Genomic DNA, 7,363 nt, shown 5'->3' with positions numbered 1-7,363 from the left:
AGAGAGAGGAGAAAGGAGAGAGGGGAGGGGGAGAGAGAGAGAGAGAGAAGAGAGAGAGAGAGAGAAGGAGGAAGGAAGACAGAAGCCGGGAGAGAGGGAGAGAGGGAGATGGAAAGACAAATAGACATACAGACAGAGAGAAAGGAAACAGACGGAGAAACCATTCCTCCCAAAAGGGCCGAGCACTTTCCCTCGGCGAATTGCAATGAGACGCGGACACTAATAACACACCGCGGAGCTCCATTAGCCTCGCACCCGCTGTTGGCAGCACCAGAACGGCAAAGAAATTATACACGAGAGACCGAGGCGCCGAGTCTTTCTCTAACGACATACGACGCCAGCACAACATGAATAATGCTGCTTTTCTCCTTCATTAGGGCTAGTTTGTACTGCCTCCTGCCCCGTCCTCCCCCTCCCTCTGTCCGCCCACCTTTTCCCGCCCACCGGATTCGGCCCTCCATGCGCCTGCGAGCATGCTGGCATTCCATATCTCGAATGCCGCAATATTGGTTCGTTTCTTTTCGGCTCTTTTAACATTTCTTTTCAAGATTCACACTCCGGTCCACATGTTTTCTGTCTACCTTGCGCCATTCTCAGGAAGTCAACATCAGCCGAGAGCTGACAATAAACACTATGACAACCGCTGGCAGGACGTGACTTGGCGAACACGACGTGTCATTACAGACAAAAAAGCTAATTCCCTTCATAAACATCCAATAAATTATTGTTACTGTAAGAAATTAGGGACATACAAATACAATTAGGGACATACAAATACATGTGCGTGAAAACAAAAGTAAATAAGAAAAGCAAAGTCACACAGCCACAAAAATACGCACACAATCACGGATAAAAGACAACGGCGCCCTGCACAAAGGCGCTCTTGGCACCGAGCCGCGAACAATCAGCAGAGGAGTGTCTCGCCCCACGCTCCTCCTGGCCCTGACCCCGTCATCCTTATCACCGGCAAGTCCACAAGAAACCTCAAGGAACGCACTGGCAACCCAATTAACCTCAACGAAACCCACTGGCAACCCATCTAACCTCAACGCAACCCACTGGCAACCCATCTATCTCAACGCAACCAAATGGCAACCCACCCACCTCAACGCAACTCACTGGCAACCCCCCACCTCAACGCAACCCATTGGCAACCCAACTAACCTCAACGCAACCAGTTGGCAACCCACCCACCTCAACGCAAAATCACAGCGCAAGCCAGCCATTCGTCCATGACCCGAGGTCTCGGCCCTGGGCTCCCCTGTTTAACCTCTGACCTGTTCTCTCTCTCTCGCCGGCGGAGAGAAGCTTGACCTCATCCCGGTGAGTGAAGGCAAACGCGCATATTAATGAGCTCATTAGCTTTATGCCTCCGACGCCGAGCGGGAAATTTTTTCTTCTTTTTTTTTTTTGAGTGGACAGGCCATTACGAGATCCGATTGCGAACATTATGAATACAAATGGCGCCCGCTTGCCACCCCCTCGGCCCGACGGGATCGCCCCTCGCCACCTCGCCTGATAACGAGCGCTTCCAGAGCGCTGGCGCCTCGTGCCCATTACACGGATTTTCCGGTGGAAACCCGCGGCAGCCATGACAGTGATTCTCCAAATAAGCAGGGAGGATTTGGTGTTATCATCCCTGCTACTTCGGCCAATGATGACTCGGGAATGTCACAACAACTGCTTTTAGATAATGAAATACGATGTTATACGAAGACAATGAGAGCGATATGATGACACTGCGAGAAGTTTACTACTTGTCATCAAGAGGGAGGAGGATCGTGCTGCTACTGCTACCCGCTGCTGCTGCCTCTGCCTCTACTGTTTTATTCGCTGCAATATCTGCGGACTGTTGCTTCTGCTTCTGTCACTGATGCTGCGGTTTTCTACTAGCTGTTTGCTTTACGGATGCTGCTCTTCGTAATGGCTGTGCTGTTGCCTCTGCTGCATCTGCTGCTGCTTCTGTTGTTGTTGTTGTTGTTGTTGTTGTTTTTGTTTCCTGTTAGTTGGTGTTTTTTGGTTGATTCGAGGGTTTGTTTTTGTTTGCTGTTGTTGTTGCTGTTGTTAAGTGGTTGTTGTTTGATATGTGTATGTTTTGGCTGTTGTTTGTTGTGTTGTTGTTTGCTGTTGTTCCGTTCGTTTTGTTGCTGTTTGTTTTGTGCGGTTGTTTTTGTTGCTGTTGTTGTTGTTGTTGTTGTTGCTGTTGGCGCTACTACTTATTATTGCTATTGCTGTTTTTGTTGTTGTGTTGATGTTGTTACTGCTGGTAATTCCTTTGCCGTTTTTGTTGTTGCTGATGATGGTCGTCATCATGCTGGTATTAAGAATAACAATAATATCAAGTTGTGATCACAGCGACGCTATCAAAACAGCAGCGACAGCAATGCAGCGTTGGCATAGAGTGACGACTGAATGAAACCGACTCCGCGTGCAGATGAATAAGGTAGCAGCCAAGGCCAACGCTGCGCCGATTGCCTGAGACTCGCCTGCGTGTGGCGCTCGGGATCGCTGTCACGCGGCCACGCGCACTCAGCGCCCTCACCTCGCACGCCAACCCGCGCCAGGCACGCAAGCATGGCACACATACGACACAACGGCCGCCGCCGACTGGAACCAAACCGCCACACGCACGCACGCAAAAGAATATAAATATAAATATAGGTACGTGTGTACTTATGTATGCGTGCATGTGCTTACGAAAGTCAACCCAGCCCGGCCGAGGGCCCACGGAGCCGAAGACGATTCGCAGCGCCCGGAGAGGCTGGTCGCCCCCCAAATAAGGCAAGTCTCGAACCGCGTCAGATGCCGAGAGCATGCCATTTCTTTCCTTCCGCTCATTTCCGCGCCATTCGTTTAATCTCCAACGTCCCCAACCCGAGCCAAACAAGCGCCAAAAACACAATCCGAATCCACACACAGGCGCTCTCCTGCGTCAAGCCGGCGTCACCTTCACCCGCCTTTTCTCTCTCACAACCGAAACGCGGGACATAAATTTCCTTCCCTATACTTAGGAAAAAGTGAAATCTGCTCTAGAACACACGACGCATGGCCGTGTGACCTGTGGAGTTCTATTCTTTTCTCTTCGATCTTATACATTTCTCTCTCTCTCTCTCTCTCTCTCTCTCTCGCCTCTCCTCCCTCTCTCTCTCTCTTCCTCTCTCTCTTCTCTTTCTCTCGCTCTCTATCTCTCTCTCTCTCTCTCTCTCTCTCTCTCTTTCTCTCTCTCTCTCTCTCTCTCTCTCTGGCCTCTCTCTCTCTCTGCCCTCTCTCTCTCTCCTGCCCTCTCTCTATCTTTGCCTCTACTCTCTCTCTCTCTCTCTGCCTCTGCCTCTCTCTCTCTCTCTCCTCTTCTCTCTTCTCTCTCCTCTCCTCTCTCGCTCTCTCTCTCTCTCCTCTCTCTCTCTCGCTCTCTCTCCTCTCTCCTCTCTCTTTTCGTTGATCTCTGCATGTTCTGTTGAAATCTCCGATGGTGGCTTTGTCTTTCCTCGGATCGTCCAAACGTAGGCGGGGCGGTTCATAGAGACAGTAAGAGAAATTGACAGAAAGAGGTCGGGGTGGTCTTACCATTCTACTTCCTTCCCTCCCTCCCTCCTCGCTCCTCGTCCTCCCCCCTCCCTCCCTCTTCCTCTCCTTCCGATACTTCCTTCCTCTCTCCTCCTCCCCCCTCTTCCTTCCTTCCTTCTCCTTTCCGTCCTTCCTACCCCTCCATCCCTACTTTCCTTCCTTCCGTCCTTCTTCACTTCCTTTCCCTCCCTCCCTCCCTCCGTCCTTCCTTCCTTCCTTCTCTGACTCACGCCTCCCAAACGTCCCGCACGGAGCCCCCCCCCCCCACTGCCCAGATGACAAATGGGTTGAGAGGGGGGTGGGGGTGGGGGGGGGGGTGGGGGTGCAAATGAAACAAACAAAGGAGAAAAACACTTCCATATACAACCCCTCCCCCCCCCCCTGTATTTCATCTTCATCACGATGGCCTTTGACCTTCTTGACCTTGGCGTCCATACCTCCCCCCCCCCCACCGTTGGCTCTTCTCACGCCCCTCCCCATCCACCCCTCCCCTCCCCTCCCCTCCCCCCTGTCTGTTTAGGCCTACGCGATCCGTGAGTCTCGCCTTCCCTTCCCTCGCGGGTTATCCATCACCCTCAAATTTTGCTGTAATTGTTTTTCTTTCTTTCTTTGGCATTCCTTCTTCGGTTTCTTTTTAGTCGGTCGTTGCTTTTATCTAAATATCCTCATTTTCCTCTATTCCTTTTCCTCTTTTATTCGGCTCTCCTCTCTTCCACTGCTTTGCCGGTTTTCTCTGGCCATGCACAACGCGACCTCGATTACCTTTCGTCAGCGTTTAGAATATTCCCCCTCAGTCGTCCTCCGAGTCCTTCCTGTCTCCCTTCTTCGTCGTCTTCTTCTTCCGTTCTTATTCTTAATTTGTTTTCTCACATTGCTTATTCTTTTAGTTCCTTGTCCTTCTATTCCTGCTACTCTTATTTCCTATCGTCATTTTTTCTTATCATCATTCTCCTTCATTTCCTCCATCTTTACTGTCTTCTGCGTCAGCATCGCTATTATCGCCTTTCCTACTTCAACTTACTTGTTTCTTTTCCTTTCTCTGCCTTTTCTTTCCCCTTGCTTCTTCTTCTTTTTTTTTCTTCTTCTTCTTCTTTTTCTTCTTCCTCTTCTTCTTCTGCTTTTCCGTCTCCTTCTCCTTCTCCTTCTCCTTCTCCTTCTCCGTCTCCTTCTCCTTCTCTTTCCCTTTCCCCTTCCCCTTCTCCTTCCCCATCTTCTTCCCCTTCTTCTTCTTCTCCTCCTTGAAGGGCATCAAAATTGAAAGTTACAGTGATTTGTCATTCAAAGCAAGAACGTCTCTTATCCAGCAATGGTATCGTTATAATTATAAATGCAATTTAAATATATTGTTTCCATTTCTATAAAAAAAAATCTCGACTACTGAAAAAAGTTACTTTATGCTTGTATCAATCAGTCTTCTCTTATATTTTTTCTACTGTAGCCAAATAAACTTTCCAGGAAATGTGATTTTCATATATCGTCAAAAATCCAGTTTTTCCGAAAATCTGTCTTGCCTTGCCTTTCACAATTCCCATTCCCCTTTCCCCTTTCGCTTTCCCCTTCCCCCCCTCCTTCACACTTCCTTCCTCTCCCCCTTCTCCGTCTTCTTCCCTCGCCCATTCCCCTCCCCTCCCCTCCCTCTGACCTTGGCTGCATCGGATCCTCTTCAGCCCTCCAGGGACTTATGACGTCACAGACCCAAAGCGGAAGTACCCAGACGTTTCCCGCGCCGCTTCGAGATGCCTGAGACACCCGCACCAGGGCACAGCTGAGCACAGGCGGGCATAGGGGACGAATGGGAGTCTTTGGGAGAGGGTGAGGGCTGGGATGTCCCTGATAGGGGAAGAGGGCCCGGGAGAGGGGCGGGAGTCGGGGCATTCCAGTACTGCGGAAGGGACAGGCGCGAAGGTCGTCGAGAGGGACATGTGGCCTCCGCGCTCGGGACGCTCCGCTCCTTTCACCTGGTGCGCGACCATCGCTGGACTGGAAGCCCTTTACATAACCTAATACATATATTTCTGGCTATCAGATAGACCTAATCCCAAGACTATTATTGGCCACGTGCGCGTGAATGAGTGGGTGAGTGTGAGAGTGAGAGTGAGAGTGAGAGTGAGTGTGTGTGCGTGTGTGTGTGTGTGTGTGTGTGTGTGTGTGTGTGTGTGTGTGTGTGTGTGTGTGTGTGTGTGTGTGTGTGTGTGTGTGTGTGTGTGGATGAGAGTGAGAGTGAGAGAGTAGAGGAGAGAGAGAGAGAGAGAGAGAGAGAGAGAGAGAGAGAGAGAGAGAGAGAGAGAGAGAGAGAGGGGGGGGAGAGAAAAAAGAGAGAAAGACACAGAGAGAGAGAACAGAGAGAGAGAGAGAGAGAGAGAGAGAGAGAGAAACAGAGATAGATAGGGAGAGGGAGAGAAAGAGAGAGAGAGAGAGAGAGAGGGGAAGAGAGAGAGAGAGAGAGGGAAGAGAGAGAAGAGAGAAAAGAGAGAGCAGAGAGAGAGAGAGAGAGAGAGAGGAGAGAAGAGAGAGAGAGAGAGAGAGAGAGAGAGAGAGAGAGAGAGAGAGAGAGAGAGAGAGAGAGAGAGAGAGAGAGAGAGAGGAAAAGAGAGAGAGCGCGCGCATATCGATGAGCATTAATTAACCGAATCATCATTAGCGGTTACCACTGCGTTCATTATTGTATTCTAATTGCCTCTCGAAATGATTGCCACGTTCGACGCCTTGGAAATCCCTTTAAGGAAGTCCTCACCCTCCCTCACTCTCCCTTTACAAACATCATTAGCGAGCTCCGTCATAGCCTCACCGCCATTTCACCGTCATTGTTCCTTCATCACCTCCTCGCTTGCTTTCACTCCTCTCCTTTCCGTCTACTGTGTTTCATCTTTCGCTTTCTATCCATTCCATTCTTTTCTTCCTGTTTTTATCATCTCCCCCTCCCCTCTCGCTTCGCTCCCTTCCCTTTCCCCTCCCCTCTTGCTTCCTCTCCCTCCCCCCCCCCCCTTCGCTTCGCCCTTCCCTTTCCCCTCCCCTCTGCCCTCTCCCTCCCTCCCCCCCTCTCGCTTCGCCCCTTCCCTTTCCCCTCCCCTCTTGCCCTCTCCCTCCCTCCCCCTCCCCTCTCGCTTCGCCCCTTCCCTTTCCCCTCCCCTTTTGTTCCTCCCCCTCCCCCCCCGCCCGTGCGCGTCAAGGCCTTCCCAGAGCGTCCTTCTTGGAACCCGAGACGAAAGTCCAGCGAGGCAGGTCAGGCGTGTGCAGGGGGGGGGGGGGGTACAGGGGGTGAAGGTAAGGGGCAGGGCTATGGGAGGGGATAAGCGAAAAGGGGTGCAGATAAAGGGAAGGGGTTAAGGGAAGGGGAGAGGAATTAAGGGGAGGTGGAAGGGGAGGAGGCGGGGAGGGGAAGGGAGCGTACGACCCTTCCAGACCGACTGCCCTTCTGGTCATTTCCGGCCGGGTCGCCGGATCACCAAACCGGGCTTGACGGGCAGTTCATGGGGTCAAGACTGAATACGAATTTTGCTTTGTGTGGAATAATAATAGCGAATGAAAAGTCTGAATGAAACTTGCCATATCTTGTCTCGTATGCGCTCCTAATCATGTGGCTCTCAATCATTTCATTTGTTTATTCATCATCTGTTCTCTTTCAAGAAATTACTATGTGATCTGAAAAGAATACATGTACATTTACAGAGCAGTTTATATGTGCAAGAATCTACCCATACTGGATGAATTACTATTATTTTCAAAGTCTGTCAGTAAAACATTAATCATATATATACTTGATATCACAAAAAAGTATAATAACAAGACCAATGACTAA

This window comes from Penaeus monodon, chromosome 2, assembly GCF_015228065.2.
Source record: "Penaeus monodon isolate SGIC_2016 chromosome 2, NSTDA_Pmon_1, whole genome shotgun sequence".
NCBI classification, from domain to species: Eukaryota; Metazoa; Arthropoda; class Malacostraca; order Decapoda; family Penaeidae; genus Penaeus; species Penaeus monodon.
This window is presented reverse-complemented; position numbering follows the sequence as displayed.